Here is a 17994-nt window from a genome sequence, read left to right on the forward strand (position 1 = left end):
AGGTAAAGATGTCAATTTCCTTCCCTACAGGACATTAGAGAACGAGATGGGCTTTTCTGACAGTCGATATTGGATTCATGGTCATCATTAGACCTTTAATTCCAGAACATTAGTTGATTAATGGACTAATAGTGAAGCGACAAAAACCACTAGGCCATGCCTCCCATATGACCTAGAGCTTTCCAACTTAACAGCAGCTGACATTATATTGAACCCATAACTTTCTCATCCATATGGTTCGGTTCCACACAGTATGATGAAATTGTTAACTGATCCATCTGACTAATTGTAGGATTTTTAAGTGATATACATCCAAAGTCAGTTTACTGGCATTATAAGAGATTGCTTTAACATCAAAGCTAAGTGTTGTTGTCACCTTAGCTGGACTTGATACGACAGATTAAGGATTTTGAAACATCCAACACTTCTGAAATACCTAACATGATGCTTATTGAATTCAAATATTTGATCAATAGAATTAAATGAACAGCAGTGTAACTTGAGAGGGGCATGTAGGCCTATGCCATTCATGTTGATTAATTGTTGTGACATGGTTTAACCAACTTGAAAACTTGCAGTCATTTACAGCATGAGTTGTCATTTACTGCCTCGAGGTCTGCACAGAACAACGTGATATAAATTGAACAGCTATAAAACACATATGTTTTGCAAATAGTAGCATGCTGCACACAGAAATGCAGAATGTTGTCTGATTACTGAGTTGGTCATTGTGCAGGAAACTGAATTTACTCGGCAGTCATTCCAGCATCATTGTTCCATGTAGATTTCTCACCCACTGTCCCTAAGGTTGAATATGTCACCCAGTATTGGATTATTTCTTGAGTCAGAGTTTAAGTCAATACTGAAGTCGAGTCAGTTTGTTCTTGGGCTGCTTCTGAACCTGGAAACTGAATTGACAGTATCTTGCTTTGTTTTACACTTAACCATCTTGAACAGACAAAATGTGGAGGAGAAGTTATGCATCCCAACTGACAGGTGTGGATGTATCCTCTCACTGTAGCAATTTAAAGTGTTGCTTCATGCCCAGTCCCTGAGAAATTGAGGATTTGTTCTATTAAGAAAGACACTGTAGGCTGTGGTTTAGTTCAAACAATTTCAGGAGTGCCTTTTGTTTTAATAATTGTACACAAGTTGTTAAATTTGTAATATTTAAATATTATTTCATGTGTTGTAGTCGGGTGGGATATATTGGCAGACAGCACATGAATAGCTGACTGTTGGAATTCAACTATATGGTTTAATAAGTGACAACACAGCCCTGTGATTTCGAAAACGATGATCTAGTTAATTACTTAATTACTCAATGCAGAGGAATATCATTGCTTGGATATATCATCAAGTATTCTTGGAGACATTTACTGTTGAACAAATATTAAATGTTATGCATTTTACAGTTACCTGATTAATTTTGTAGATTATAGTTTCATCTTTGGAATGAACTTTATCTGATGAACAGCTTCCAAAATTCAACGCAAAAATAGGTCAAGCGTTTTGCCTAATATATCAATTTACTTTTCACGTCCACTTCCACACATACTGTAAGAAGAAAGACTTGGCAGATTTTCAGATAAAGCTGCAGGCTGTTTTCTTGCCAAATTTTTAAAAATTGAAAATATCTGAAATCAAATTATTGTCTTTCTATCCCAAAACAAAACAATATATATTGGAACAATTACCCACCCTTATTTAGGGAACAAAAAGGCATTTGGAATTTAGAAGTAATATTACTGTATTTGGTACTGTATTGATGTGGAACCATGTAAACATACTGATCTTGTGAATAAACACTGGTATAAATCCATACTTACAATCTCACTCCTGTAGGTAAAGGATTGAAGGCTAAATTGGACAAGCAATTTAGCTCCAAAATGGTTTCAAGGATTGAAATGCATGATTAACACACATCTTTTAATTACAATGTAGGTATAACACTAAATTAACATTTCTGCTTTTTGAATGATGTCAGGATCCAACCAACACAAACATTGTTAATTGATGGATGCCTAAGCAGGAGGCCAATACTTTGAGTGGCTAGCCTGTACATCTGAGTCTTTCACTTTTAAAGCTCACTTTCACCTTTTGAAAGCATTCAAAGACATTTGATATCTGTTTGACAAATGTAGCAAGGGGAAGGATTGCCTGCTGAGAGCCAGCAGCCAAACCCTCCCTGATCTCTCCCTACCGTCCCTCCCCCCCACCCCCCAATCCCACCCTGTCCCTATGATTCTTTGCCTGTTATCATTCACCTGTGCCTGTGTCTTTTCACGGTCTGAGGCCAAGGGTGGGTGTAATACTGGCAGCAGTCACTGCCTCTCTAGTGGTGTCACTGAGTACAGAAGTGCTGCTGGTCGACTTACAGTCCCCAGGTTCTTCAGTGTTTAGGTCAGATCCAACACTGGTCTGAGTAACAATGTGCAGCTGGTCTTCTCAAGAAGTTTTGATGCTGGGATCTCGCCAGCTCTCAAACCAATGCTAGAAACCAGTATCGTCTTCACAAGATTCCACCCATCCACTCTCACATTCACTTATGCCACACAAACGTAAACATCGAAAGCAATAATATTTATGAAGCATCTTAATGTATATTAACAGCCCAAAGTCAATGCCAAGACAAAGGGGCAAGATATTCAGAGAGATAATCAAAAATTTAGATAAAGAGGTCACTTATGCAGAGATCTTAAAAGGACAAAAAAGAACTGGAGAATGTAATTCTTTCGGGAAGGAATTCCAGAGTGTGGGGGTTGAAGTCTTAGTTGTTATTGAGGAATGGAGAAGATTACAGAAATAGAGGGGGCAAGGCCTTATAGCAATGTGAGCTCTAAATTTGATACATTATAAAACTTGGCCTCACGCAGGTAAGCAAAACTTGGTACAGATTAGGAGAGGAATAGCTGAATTTTAGATAATCTCAAAAATATGGGAGTTGATGAATAGGAGTCTTGCCAAGAGAGATGTGGATTGGTCAAGTTGGAGGTGATAGTGTTATGGATGAACTGAGATAGGTGCTATTGCATAGGCAGCATTATGTAATTGGAAGCACAATTCAATTATAAATCGGACATTTGAAGTGGCAAACAATTCTGTGGCCGTGGTCAGAGAGAATGGAATTTTAGATGAGGTTTTGAAGTTAATATAGGGATTGAAGATGATGTAGTTTGTCTTTCTAAAACTGAAATGGAAGCAATTATGGAACATACAAGAGCTAATAACCAGGCTGACAGTTCAGAGATAGCAGGGGGGCATAGAGGTGCTAGAGAGGTACAGGTAGAGGTAGAGCAGCAAAAATATGGATGTAAGCCCCACTTCTCCAAGTAATGTTGATTTTATGGAATACAGAAGTAAGAGTACAGGGGCTGTGATGCTCTGGCTGCGACTGGATGGTAACATGGAATTACAGAACAATCCCACTGAGTTGGAGAATGCAGGAAGGGAGGAAGTGGATGACTATGTCAGAGGCTGTAGAACAATCGTGAAGGAGAATGAGGAGTCATAACGAACCATGGCCACCATCAGTGGATGTCATTTATGTTTAGGACCATTTCAGATCTGTATTGGGATGGTGTGTAACTTGGAGTGACTAAAACCAGCTGTTTCTTGAAGGATGGGAATGAATTTAGGAGTGGCAGCAAATTCAAAAATTTTGGAGAGGAAACAGAGTTTGTCAGTAGGGATATGATTTGAAAGGACGTAATGTCTAGGCTGGGATTTTTAAGGGCAGGTGCGATAATGATGGATGGTGCCTTACGAGTAGGAATCATTTCCAGCAAAATTGTTAATTCATTCACAATCATGCCAAATGTTGCCCCTGTAAAGGAGACCACCACTGACTTCGGTTTAAAAAGGATCTGATAATTACTGTCGATCATAAATTTATTTCCTGCTGTTTGATGACCTTAAGACTGTTTCCATGAAACGTAAACACATGTTGTGTTTTGAGGTTTCCATTCACAGTAGGGATCTAAAGACTTGCATGATTGATATCTGCTACATTCTTTTAACTTATCAGTGGCATATTACTACTCACAGTTAAAGCAACTTAAGTGTGTAGCATTGAGTTGAAGTAAACAGTGCTGACTGTGCCTGCCTGATAGGAGAGTCCTCCCACAGATTGGATACACTACATTCTACTTAAGAGTCACTGAGAGGTGACTACAGTTAGTAGCATGAACAGATAGTCAGTCTCCCCCTGGTGAAATAATTTGAATAGTGCTAATAGATTTGTTCCTTCTAGGATGTATTAACCCAAGTGCTTTGTCACCAAGGACTTCTCTTTAAAATAATAATGAAATGTAACTTCTTTGTACTGGGTGAATATTTTTGCTTGTTTTCCCATCTGGAATAATTATATTGATGAATGAGTGGATTGTCCAAATTGTATGTTTGCAAGGAACTAATTTTAATTTATTATTTTTAGTTTTGGCACCACTCCTGGCAAGTTTTTAATTAAGTTCCTGTGTTATTACGTATTTTGTTTGTATAAACGCATTTTGCAAAGGAAGGGTAACAACAGGAGCTACAATAAACATGATATACAGTATTTTCTAAGAAGCCATTGACATTTCCAACATGAAACTTCTGTGTTTATTTAGTAATAAAAAGAAATATCACATGTGACACTTTAGAGGGTGACCGTGAACTTTTTATTTTTAGAAAAATGTATTACAAGGTAGATGCCAGTAGACTTTTAAGTCTTTTTCAGTGAAGCCTACTGTTTTTAATCAAATCATGTAACCTGTGTTAACCTGCATCCTCATTTTAAACATCAATGCAAATATGCCTACTTTGAAGGTGTTTTTGTTTTACTTCCAGTAAGTGGTGGCTCATGCTTGGATACTGTTCCATAGTCTCTGCCAATACTTTAATCCCTCACTCTTGAAAACATTTTACATCTTTAAGTCTGTTCAGTGCGTTGACAACCTATTTGACCAGAGGGAGGATCATAGCTGTTCTGAAACCTATCTGCAGCCTCTCCACATGCACAATTTTCAGCAGAAATTATTGGCAGTGCTTTCAACATTGGACAGATGTCCCCAGTATAAGAATTCCAGTCACCAGCTGTATACCTGAGTCAACTCATTCTAAAAGCCTGATTGAAATTGGCACTGCATTTTTCATGTGGAACTTAGGAGGTGACCAAGTGACTTTAGTGCATTCTTCCTACTTGTGCGTCTGCTTTTCCATCTTTTTCTCTTAATTTCTGCTTGCCCTCATTGCTTAATTTGCAGAATTCTTAAATTGTGCTTCTATCTTTCATAAACAAATGAAATCAAAAGAGATGCCAGCAATTGCCTGTAGGCTCATGCAGACGTGAGATGTGATTCTAAGAAAGGAGATCAAGGCACTTGAAATTTATAGGTGAACCTTATTTTCTGTGTAGGTGTGTTAACGAGCCTAATCGTCAAATATATTTGGTCAAATATACATCTTATAAAAACAGGAATCTTAGCAGTTCTGTTTTCCCAGTCCAAGATGCTGGGGCAAATTACAGCAGTTGTTGTCTTTGTTTTACCCTATAGATGCTGTGCTTATACATTAAATTTCTGGAAAACAAAAATAAACCAGCTCAGCACAGAACATGAACTGAATTTAGGAGTTTTGTTTTTAATCTTGATGTCTTGTAGCACCTCAATCTCAGCTCAGTAATTCACCCTCTTTAAATGTATATTTACTTTTCTTTTTAAAGGTGTGTAGCACAGTGCTTCTCAAACTTTTTCTCACTATGACCCTGTTTCAAGGCTTGTAAATTGTCGTGACCACTCAGTGAGAACTGTAAATGCAGGTGCAGGGTCGGAGATGACCTGAAAGCTCAGGAGTTGGGGTTTGAGCTCTGCAGCAGCCATTGGACTTCACCACCTCAAATTTCAATTTAAAACCCAATTGTGATCCCAACCCCTCCCCCAACTTAAGAAGACCTGCAAAACCAAACCTATACTGCCTATAATAAAATGAATATCTCTATTTACTATACAGAATGGTCCTGTGTGGAGCATTCAATAATTCACTGGTTCAGCTCCAGATGACCATTATTCGAAGAGAACCTTTACAACGACCATGATCTCCAGTTGTTTGATATGATGCTTTCCTTTATCATTTGCAAAGTGTAGTCAATAGTTTGAGTCTTATTAAAGACAGGAGAATAATATACTTCACAATTGCTGAGACGGCACTATTTTAAGAATCTCCTTAATCGGGTGTTAGCATGCTGGATGTCAGCAGAGTGACTCTTACTTTAACAGCTGTATGGCAGCTTTTGGACTGCAGAGTATATGCCCAAGAGTAATCACAGTTTATTCTCTGCAGCATTCTCATCAAGACCTAACTTAAAAGTTAATTACTTTCACATGGTCTACTTGCCATGTCCTCTGGTGTTTGACGGAAAGTGAAAATGCTTAAATTAATAAATAAACAGTTTTTGTATTTGAGTTGGAAATTGCATGTACAGGCAAATGACTGGCAAGTTGCCAGAGGTTGAAGATGGGATTTCAGGTCAAGCATTTTCTTTTCTATAACTTAATTTGTTATTCTGCATGTCTAGCTCATAGTCTGAAAAAATGTTTCCATGTAAAATTTCAGCTTAGAGCTCCTGAGTTTGATATGGATAAAGCTTTATAAGTCTAGAAATTAAAAGTCTCGAATTTATTTTTGATATTTTTCTTTTAGGAACTGTTGTCCTGAACACCAATCCCCAACACCTCTGCCTCAGTTCCCTCCATTAAAGGCAATAGCCATTCTATGCATATCATGTGCAGAGGTTTTTCCTTTACCCCATCTCTGGAACCTCTGTAAGCATCCACACATTCCAAGCTTGCAATGAAATCAGCTACTCACATACACTCAGCCTGATCTATCTGACAGTCCACATCATTCATTTATGTCAGGAAAAGCAAAGGTTCCAGCACTGCATTAAAAACTTTCCTCCAGTCTGAAAAATATCCAATAAACATGACTCTCTATTTCCTATTCAAATGCATATTCATATTGTTATTGTCTCTGTTGTTTCAAGAGCTATAACTTTCCCAAGAAATCAATATCTTACCACTTTACCAAATCATGCCTTCTGGAAATCCATGTATACCACATCAGCAACATGCCTTTATCAGCCTTCTCTGCGACACAGTCAAAACCCTTCAGCAATTTAGTCAAACATGATTTGTCCTTAACAAATCCATAATCATTTAACTTAATCAACTCACAATTACCAAAGTGACCAATAATTTTGTCTTGAATTATTGTTTCTAGCAGCTACACTGCCACTAAGGTTAAATTGATTGAACTGTAATTAGTGGGTTTATCTTCGGTCCGTTGTGTACAATGGTCTAACATCTTTTTTTCAAATTCGCTGGCACTACCCTTACGTTGAAGGAAGACTAGAAAAAATATAGTTAGTGTCTCTGCAATTTCGACTCTCACTTTCTTCTGCATCCTCATTCCTTTATCAACTCTGAGTACAGACACCCTATCCAATGCTCCTTTGTTATCAGTTTTACACCCTTCAAAATGTCAGATTACCTCCTCTTCATCATAGCCTAAGTAGAATCTTCTTGCTTGGCAAAATCTTAATTCAGTACCTTGCCTACGTCCCCTGCCTCCATGCATAAATTTCAATTTTGATCCTAAATTGGCCCCACTCCTTGTGCCACCGCTTTGCTATTTATATGCTTTTGGAAGACTTTTGGACACCTGTTTATATTAGCTGCTAGTTTAATTTCATGCTCTGTCTTTGCTTATCTGACATGCTTTTCCACTTCTTCTCTGAAGTTTCTATATTCAGCCTGGTTATTTTTGGTAGTACAAACTTGACTGGCCATAAATTCTGAGCTGTATCATATGATTCTGTGATTCGTACTTGTATTGTGCACCTGGCATGTCATATGTACACTTATTCAACTTAATCTCTATCTCTTCTGTAATCCACGGAATTCTGGATTTTTTTGCTTACTTTTCTACTTTACAGGGATATATCTTATCTGTGCCTGCACTACCTTTTCTCTACAGGCAGTCTCTTGGTCACCGTTTTGCTGTTTTGATCCCTATTGACCAAGGCCAGATCAATTCTCACCCCTTTATGGTTAGCTTTAACCCAATTAATTATTCTTAATAGATTGTTTCTTAGCCTGTTCCAAAGCCAGCTTAAATTTTATGATCTAGATTTCACCACACCCGAAATGTTCTCCTATGGGCATTTGATCCATTTACGTATCTCATTTCCAAGAACCAAGACTAACAATGCTTCTTTTTCTCTTTGGAGTAAAAACATTTTGCTGTAAATAGTTTTCCTGAACGATAGAAACTCTTGCCCCACTTTGCCCTTTTCGCTATTACTGCCTCAGCCTATATTCTGATAATTAAAGCCTCCCATTATAATTACTCCATAACTCTTGCACCTTCATGTAAGCTCTTTGCAAAATTATTCCTCTACATCTTTCCAACTGGTTGATGCCCAACAGACTACACTAAGCAATGCAATTGCCCTGTAGCAGAAGTGGATTTTGTTTTGAAATGCAGATATATTTGGGATTCTACCATTCATTTTTATATGATAACAATCAGAATATTTAAGCTTCTGTACTTGGAGGTGTGTTAACTTGCAAGTTTTAAGATTAAAGAATCCTGTTTGTTTAAATAGCAGGAATTTCATCTGATGCTCTACTTCAGCTTCATTTACAGGCCATAGAGATGTGAAGAATCATGCAGTTTCATAAAAACACCATGTCACTGTCTGGCAACCCACTTAAGTGCATTGACCAGTGTGAAGTTGCACTGCAGATATGGAGTAAATTCACCTCAGGTGATGTTGTTTAAAGTACCTCGAAAATGATGTGAAAATTGTTATTCATGGCCATTCAATTTCACCAGCTCTAAAAACTAGCCATTGCAAAATAGAATCCTATTCCCTTTCCTACATCTCCTTTCCATGCAAGTGCAAGGAGGTGCCACACTTGCCCGTTTACCTGATCACTTCTTAGCACCCCTAGCAGGATGTTATCATCTAATATTCGTCTGAAGGGATGCCCAAAACCTAAAGGTGCGAGGGAACAGGTGATGGATATATTAATTAAGGCTTAATTAAGTATGAATTGAATAGTTGTATCAATAGGCAGAGCCACTGATCAGTCGGTGAGAGTGTTATGGAATGCAGCTCACTAAAGTTCTCACTAAAAGTGCAAATTCTGTTTCGATACTATTGTCTTTTTGGGGCTCTTCTGGTGTAGGAGTAGTGTCTCTACCTCTGGGCCCAAAGGTCTGGGTTTAACCCCTGCCTGCTCCAGAGATATGTCATAACATATTGAACAGATTGGTTAAAGTATCTACAGTTATTTTCCGGCATATAACAGAAGAACAGTCATTTTATTTGTATGTCTTTTAATTTGGTGTTGACTGTTTATGATATGGTTTCATTAACAAAGGAAAGCACTTATGAGAAGACGTAAAGTGTTCACAGGGCATATAAATAGGTTAATTGATGGGAACCTGGACTAGTGCGTATATTTTTGGTCACCCTATTTAAAGTGGGATATTCTTGCACTGGAAGCAGTCAATAGAAGATTCACTGGCTTATGAAGAAAGGTTGTGAAGCTTGAGTCTATACTCATATTTAATTTAGAAGAATTGTAGTCAATCTTACTGAAATAAAGCAATGCTGAGAGGACGTAACACATACTGTGAGGATATTTCCTCTGGTGGGAGAATTTGGAACTGGGGGTTGACCAGGGAGAGGAGAGGTCATCAAGTTTCAGGATAAGGTGTTGTCAGTTTTAAAATGAAGATGAGGAGGAATATCTTGTCTCAGCTGTGAATTTTTGGCATTCTCTGCAGAGGAGTGCTGAGTTGTTGAAGATATTAAATTCTTAGATGACTTAATTTTCAAACACAATTCAATCAGGAGCTATTACAAACAAACTGCAAAGTGTTGAGGCTACAAGCATGTCGACCATTATCTCATCAAAGAGGAAAACAGACTCAAGGGATTTTTTACCCTGCCCTTGCTCCTGTTTGCCGCATTCTAATACCTTCACTCGACACAACTATTGTTCTTTTATTATCTCATTTCCAATCCATTTGGCTTTGCACCAGGAAACCTTTTGTTATTTAGTCTCTCCTGCCTTCTACCTGATCACAGACATTCCCTTTTGTTCTTCTTCCCACCCTCCTCCTTACATTTACTCAAAACCAAACCCCACATATCATTTTCTGACTTTTCCCAGTTCTGATCACTGATCTGTAACCTTAAATATGTTTTTACTTCATCAGGTAATGCAACACCTACTGAGTATTTCCAGAACTTTCTGTTTTCTTTTCTGCATTCTCTCAACTCTATCTTGGACAAACAGCTGATTGACAGGATGTAAATGGCACCCAACGGGTATTGTTGACTGGAGCCCCCCAAGGAAACTCCCAGACATGTGTCCCACAGAATCCACTGGTTTCCCATCTGGGACTTAAAATTCCTTGCTTTTGTGTCAGGAGGCTGTCTGACTATTGGGAAATGGAACAGCTGGGTTAGCACGGCTGCCTCACAGCGCCAGGGACCAGGGTTTCATTCCACCCTCGGGTGACTGTCTCTGTGGAGTTTGCACATTCTCTCTGTGTCTGCATGGGTTTCCTCTGGGTACTCCAGTTTCCTCCCATGGTCTAAAGCTGTGCAGGCTAGGTGGATTGGCCATACTAAATTACCCCAAGTGTTCAGGGCTGGGTAGATTAGGGGGATGGGTTTAAGGGTCAGTGTAGGCTCGTTGGGCCGAAGGGTCTGTTTCCACACTGTAGGGATTCAATGGTCGGTGATCTATGATCAATTAGAATGTGAAGGTAACCAAGTTCTAAATTTTTTGCCTTTTTTTTCAACCTGTCTGATGCAGTAAACTTCAACTGCCATTGAAAATTCTCATCAGAATTTATAAGTAAAATATCAAGGCAAAAGAAACTTAAAGTGCTTGCTAACAGATGAACTAAGATAAGTTTGCGTACATAATGACAGTGATTGTACTTTAATTAGTTGATTCACTTTTGACCATTTCTGAAAGATGAGATAAAGCATTATAAAAATGCAAATATTTCTTTAGCTGTTATGAAGATGTGCAAGTCTGTGCTTGTGTAATAAAAATAAATGGGGTTCCTTGACAAGTTTATGTGGGAGTTACTGCTGACTGTCACAAGACACACTGTAAGCCACAGCAATTAACCCAATTGCAAAAAGCCACTTCTTTTGTTTTTGTTCATTTGATTCAAAGCTTTGAAAGGGTTAAACCGAAATACTGTGAAATAAAGTCTTTGATGTGTGTGTGTGTGTGTGTGTGTGTGTGTGTGTGTGTGAGAGAGAGAGAGAGCGAGAGAGAGAGACAGAGAGAGAGAGAGAGAGAGAAAGATTAAAAATTGTTTTCCACATCAGTACCATCTGGATGTGCTGCTTTCCAAACACATTCCCAAGAGTTTTGTTTTGGACCGTTAAAGGAAGCAAGAAATTCCAAAGGAATACAATATAGAAGATGTATGATAGCATAGATCCCACCCTCTAAAAGCAAATATTTTGAGCAAGAGTTTGAGCCAGCACCTCGATTGGTTATTCTGGAGTAACACGGATTGAGAGACCAGTCACTCAAATGTTGTAAATTCACATCTGATCACTTCATAAGTCATTCTTAGTCTTTACGCAGATACTTATTATATGAAAATAAACCCTACTTAATGCTTTGTATTAAAATTCAGCCTATTGGTTACACACCATAGCAATTGTATCCATGAACTATGTGCAAACATTTGTGCATCTGAACTTTATCTAATGTCAAAGTTCTGTGGTTTAATAAAATATTGGAGGGGGGAGGGTGTTTTAATAAAATACGTAGGCGCAGATTTTCCAATGGCCAGATAATTATTTTTGAAGTATGATGGCAGTTGCAAATGGGGACCTGCAAATTCCCCATTATAGCTGACTCTGAGGGAATTGCCCGGAATGTTGAAGATTCCAATTTGCAGCTTGCCAGGCGTGGAACACTGAATGTACTAGGATGATGGCAATATTTGTTGAGCCTTGTCTTCCTGTTGTTTAACTATCCATTATCAATAAACACTGGAAGTGGTGGAACTGCAGAGCTTAGATCTAAGCCATTGGTCCAAAATTACTTGTCCCTGTTTATAGCAGGGATAGAAAGAACTGCAGATGCTATAGAATTTGAGGTAACAAGATGTAGAACTGGAGGAACACAGCAGGCCAAGCAGCATCAGAGGAGCAGGAAGGCTGATGTTTCAGGCCTAGACCCTTCTTCAGAAAAGCATATAGCTAAGCTGTTTATAGCATATTGCTTCTGGTCTTGGTACACAAGCAGTTCTGTGTTGTAGCTCCACCAAGTTGACATCTCACTTTCAGATTGGGTTGTTGCTCCTGGCATGCCCCCTTTGCTCTTCATTAAAGCAGGGTTAATCTCCCAATAATTTGATAACGGCAGAGTACAGGATGTGTGAGGTCATATATTTGTAGCTTGTGGCCGAACATAATTCAGCCACATATTATGTACAATTCTGAATACCATATCTTTAGGTAGGATATCAAGGTCTTGGAGGGAATGCAGAGGAAATCTACTGGAGTCGTGGTTGTAATGTAGGATCTCAATCACCCCGACAGACTAGAGAAGCAGCGTTTTTCACCTTATGGCAAAAAAGGCTAAGGGAAATGTTAAAAGACCTGTTTAAAATCATGAAGGGTTTTGATAGTGTCTATAAGGTGAAAATGTTTTTAGTAGCAACAGCATTGGTAACCAAAGAACACAGATTTAATTTAATTGGCAAAACAAAGAGAAGTAGGTGAGAAGAGATAATGGGAACTGCAGATGCTGGAGAATCCAAGATAACAAAGTGTGTAGCTGGATGAACACAGCAGGCCAAGCAGCATCTCAGGAGCACAAAAGCTGACGTTTCAGGCCTGAAACATCAGCTTTTGTGCTCCTGAGATGCTGCTTGGCCTGCTATGTTCATCCAGCTACACAATTTGTTATCTTAGAAGTAGATGAAAAGTCTGTTTCTTTACAGTGATTTATTATTACCTGACACTGACTGCAAGTATGGTGGATGTAAATTCAATAAAACATTTTAAAAAGCACTGGCTAAGTACTTGAAGGGGAAAGCAATTGCAGGGTTATGGAGAAAGTGGCTGGAATGGGACTTCAAAAAAGTGGCATTATAGATCAATTGGCCTCCTTCAGTGCTGGAAAATGCTATGATTCTTTATATTGTACAACCCCATTTCAAAAAAAGTATTTCTTTGAAATCCTAATTTCCTGATTTATGGAACCTGTTCCTTTCTATTGGTATGTAGATTGCATCAATCCAAGAAATGGACCTACAGCGAGGTAGTAATAAATCTGTATTTTATTACTTCTTTGTAGCTGCTGGAATTTCCCCTGACTGGATTGAACACGCGAATGACAGGAAAAGTGTATCACTGGCGTCCATACTGGGCACTCAGATCAGTCACATCCAAAATTAAACAGCTGTCCACGTATCCGATACAAGCATTTAAATTTGTTTCAATGAACATGCTGTCCCTGAACTTGTAGCTAAACTCCACTCCAGCAGGTGGGTTTCGCAGAATCAGCAATACCCATCTTGGTTGCATTGCCACCCTGTCAGTGAAAAATACTGCTTAGGCAAGAGAACTGTTTCGGAAATGCAAGCATTGAATAGGGAATTATTGATAGTGACTACTGACTAGGATATTGGAGTTAGGATTTTTCAAACCTGCCAGAAAAGACAGAAGTTTTGACTCATCCAACAGTGCTATGATGTATCTCAGCTGTTTCCTGCATCATTCTTATGCAGAAGAAACTTATTGAGCAGGAAAACTAGATAGAAATTACAAATAAAATCGATGAAAGGAAAAAAACTAAAATAAAGTGGAGTGTAAAGAAGACATGAAAAAATGCTGCAGGGCAGGGAGAAATATGAAGCAATACAGCAATTTTAGGTCAAAATACCATAAAGGGATTGACACCATAATCACAGCCGTGCACAAAGGTAGTATATTCAATAGTCTATAATAATTGAATCCTCAACAGCCCACTGGGCAATTAGATATGTGCAATGAATGCTGTCCTAGCCAGCGACACCTACATTCTGTGAATGAATAAAAAATTAGTTCAGAATCTATACCTTCAGACATACTAATGTATGTACTGAATAATCATTTAGATAGCACCATGATCAGGGATCCAAATTTGATATTTTGTCACACAAGCATCCACTTCCAAACTAGTTCATAAATATACGACAGTCAAGTTGCTCATAGCTGTTTGAGATGCTTCTAACAAAGAAATATTCGTATTATTGAGACTCAACTTTGCAATAAGACAGAACGCACCCATAACGGAAGTTATACGCTGTTCAGGAATTGATTCTTTCCTGGACATAGACATCTCCCTCTCCATTGTGTGTATCTTACATCAGGTGTGAGGTACTCACACTGTTGTTGCACATGCATAGATCCGTTCCATTCCACGGCTCTGTGCCTTAGCAGTCACTCAAGCCATCTTCCCCTTCTCTGGAGGTCACAGATGGACCGTGTCCACAGGAACAAAACATATGAAGCTCTGGATAAGGGAAGGGAAGGATGTACACAATTCAACCCTCACCCTGATGGCCACTTTTGTGTGCAGCTGCATCAAGCTATGCACAGACCTTTGATACTCAAGCACCAAGTGTCACTATGTACTGAGATTCTATCTGTCCTTGGTGTTGTGAAGGATGACTCTGGCATCATTGCTGCGGAACCCTACAAGTGGTTCGACTGTTCTTGATCACCTGTTCTTCATGGAAAAATTTGCAAAGAAAGGGCTTTTGACCACAAGACCATCAGGAAGCGGTCAGCACATAGCATCCTCGTGCCCTGGTGGAAAAGGAAAGGATAGATCCTGTTGCATGGTTCCCTGAGCATACTGTAAAAATCATTTGGCAGAATGCCTCATCGCCAGAACATTCCAACAAGCGCCAAGATGTAGCCTGGTTAAAGGTGAAAAGGGCATTGCTGTCAGATGTTACATGCATGCCCGGTCTCTGTGCAAAACCAGATTCTGCTCTCGAAGCGGCTGCTCTGGTGAAGACATTGTCATACGTCTCCTTTTGGAATATGCCTTTGCATCTCTCTCCAGAAACTCTTTGCAATGAGGTTTTTTGGGGGTTTGTCCATGACACAGGACTTTGCTCTCTGGGCTCTTCCCCTAGACATACAGCAAGACAAATATCGACTGCATCTGAAAGACCATCAACTCGGTGAAGGAGGTTCTTTAGTCTGCCTGAAACTTGCTGGTCTTCCAGTGTAAAGAGTTGACCCCAACTGAGTGTTGCAGGCTGGCAAGTTCTAAGCTCCAGGACTATGCGCTGAAGGATGCACTAAAGCTTGGGGCAGCCACCACCAGTTGGGAAAGATCGCCACATAGGGTTTTTGTGCCAGAGTATAACAAGGATCCATTCAGTTGTCAGACCTTCTCAGTGCCTCCAATAAACATAAATAGCTTCCAGCATAAGTAGAAAATACCTTTTGTTTTTTGCAACTGTAGAGAAGCTCTGAGAAATGTCAAAATTCCAAAGTTTTGATTTTTTTCATCTCTGCAAAGACTCTAAGAACTGATTTAGAACATTTGTATGTACTTATTTTATGAATAAAGTATATTCTTGAATTAAAAAAAGTCATTTAATCAATTACATCCTGCTATGCACAAACTTTAGTGGATATTAACATGACTGGGACCAGGGATCACCGACATGATTCAAATCATACACTTAACTTCCTACCGCAAGTTAGCTCACCAGTTTTCCAACTCTGGCCCTTTGTGTTTCGTTGCTGTAAACTTGCTTGGTAGCCAGCGGCAGAAAGAATAATCTGCTCTTGTTGACATCATGAATGCAGAGTGATGTTCGTTCATGAAAAGGCAAAGACATACTATTTCCATGAAGACTGGGAGGATGTTTTTTTGTTTACCATTGACGTGCATCTGTTTAATCTGCAGTGTGAGAGTTGCATTTAGAAGAAAGAGCAATGTCATGGTGCATTTCGCAACAGTGTATTTTGAAAAGGATTTTCCGACAGGAAGCTGTATGTGGTCACTAAGTGAACGAAAATGTGCATTTCAGAGACAGCAATCTTTGTTGACAACCACAAAAGAAAGCTTATGTGGGAGCAGAGGCATTTTTGAAAGTTTCTCCTTGTTTGATGAAGAACAAGGCAACAACTACAGGCAGTGCAATTGTGGACAGCACAATGATTTTGGTGGCCAAACCCTTATTCCAAGATTTCAAACCAACCCTGAAATTCTCTGATGTGAAGTTGGAAGCAAACACAATGGGAAGAAGGCTATCTGCATTGTCAACCAATGTGACAATACTATTAGAGAGGGATTTAGGTGAACGCAAGTTGCTTTCTCATCAATGTTGTAGATCGATTGACACAAACCATATTGCCCTGCTGGCAGTGTTTGTTTGAATGGTGTTTGCTAAGTGATGTCCTTGTGGTTGTGTCAATAGATAAATAACCCAGAGACTGGTGACCTGGGTTCAAATCCCACTGCAGCAGCTGATGGAATTTAAATTCAATAAAAATCTGGAATTAAAAGTGTAATGATGACTATGAAACCATTGTTGATTATCATTTTAAGAAGGAAAAAGCCTGGTCCATTGATGCTTTTTGGAGAAGGAAGCTGCTGTCTGTATCTGGCCTGTCCTACATGTGATTCCAGGCACTAAACAACATGGTTTGCCCTAAACAGGAATTCGAGACAGACAGTCACCTACATTCCACGAGTGAATACAAAATTTGAAGAGTTCAGTATTAAAGAGGAATTGTCAATATTATTGTCTCTGAAGTCCACAATTACCTCGACAATGAGGTCCAGAATTATTTTGCAAAAACAAATGTGCTATTGGAGAAACTAGGGGTGATAACAACCAATAGCATGTCAGCTATGATTGGATGTCGTGTTGGTTTCATTGCAATCTGTACAGCAGGCCCCGATTTTCCTCCTTTTTTAAAATCCTATTGTGTCAGTCATCAACAGACAATTTGTGCCAAAGAAATGGAATTTGATCCTGTTATGTCTCCTATTGTTAGAATTATTAACTCATTTTGTGGAAAGGCCAAGTGTCACAAAAGTTTCAAGATATTTCTTGATGAATAGTCACCCAAACAAGGCGATTTCTTTGCTGCACGGTGAAATCCATTGGCTTAGCAGAGGAAGCATACTATGCCGATTTCTTTCACTTTTATCAGAAATTGAAGCTTAGGTGGCATGGTGGCTCAGTGGTTAGCACTGCTGCCTCACAGCACCAGGGACCCAGGTTCCGTTCCACCCTTGGGCGATTGTCTATGTGGAGTTCGAGCATTCTCCCCCTGTCTGTGTGAGTTTTCTCTGGGTGCTCTGGTTTCCTCCCACAATCCAAAGATGTGCGGGCTAGGTGGATTGGCCACACTAAATTGCTCATAGTGTTCTTGGATTTGTAGATTAGGGGGGTATGGGTCTGGGTGATGCTCTGAGGGCTGGTGTGGACTTGTTGGGTCAAAGGGCCTGTTTCCACCCTTTAGGGATTCTATGATTCTATTTTGTGGAGTCAATAAACAAAGATATCATCCAATGATCAAACATTGTGTGGTTGCTTGATTTGGCATTTTTAACAGATAATGACAGAGAAATTGAATGCCCTAAACTGGAATCACAAGAGAAACAGAAAATAATTCTTCACATGATTAGTGTAGTGAAAACTTTCAAGTTGAAAATAACCTTCCACTACAGCAACTCCAGAAAAGGAAAATGTGCTGCAAACACTGGAAGAAAATGAAACTGTTGTTGGGATCCTGGGCGTTGACAAGTACAGTGATTTCCTGACCAGGCTTAGTCAAGAGTTCAGCGACAGATTTAATTATTTTGAGCAGCTGTAGCCCTGCATGATGTTTACTTCAAACCCTTCATGGAAGTGGATGTTAGTGACATATATGAA

General features: G+C 39.2%; 1 protein-coding gene and 1 long non-coding RNA gene across 2 annotated transcripts in view; one reads left to right on the forward strand and one right to left on the reverse strand.

The window, feature by feature from the left end:
• Nucleotides 1-15954, reverse strand: part of LOC125456257 (uncharacterized) — a 123391-nt gene extending 107437 nt beyond the window's left edge. The window contains exon 1 of the long non-coding RNA XR_007248426.1: nt 15814-15954. This is a non-coding gene — a long non-coding RNA (uncharacterized LOC125456257). The remainder of the gene's footprint in view (nt 1-15813) is intronic.
• The window catches only part of pde4dip (phosphodiesterase 4D interacting protein), a 410955-nt gene that overhangs the window by 126696 nt on the left and 266265 nt on the right, over nt 1-17994 (forward strand). The gene's annotated exons all lie outside the window — the stretch shown is intronic.

Source organism: Stegostoma tigrinum, chromosome 8, assembly GCF_030684315.1.
Source record: "Stegostoma tigrinum isolate sSteTig4 chromosome 8, sSteTig4.hap1, whole genome shotgun sequence".
NCBI classification, from domain to species: Eukaryota; Metazoa; Chordata; class Chondrichthyes; order Orectolobiformes; family Stegostomatidae; genus Stegostoma; species Stegostoma tigrinum.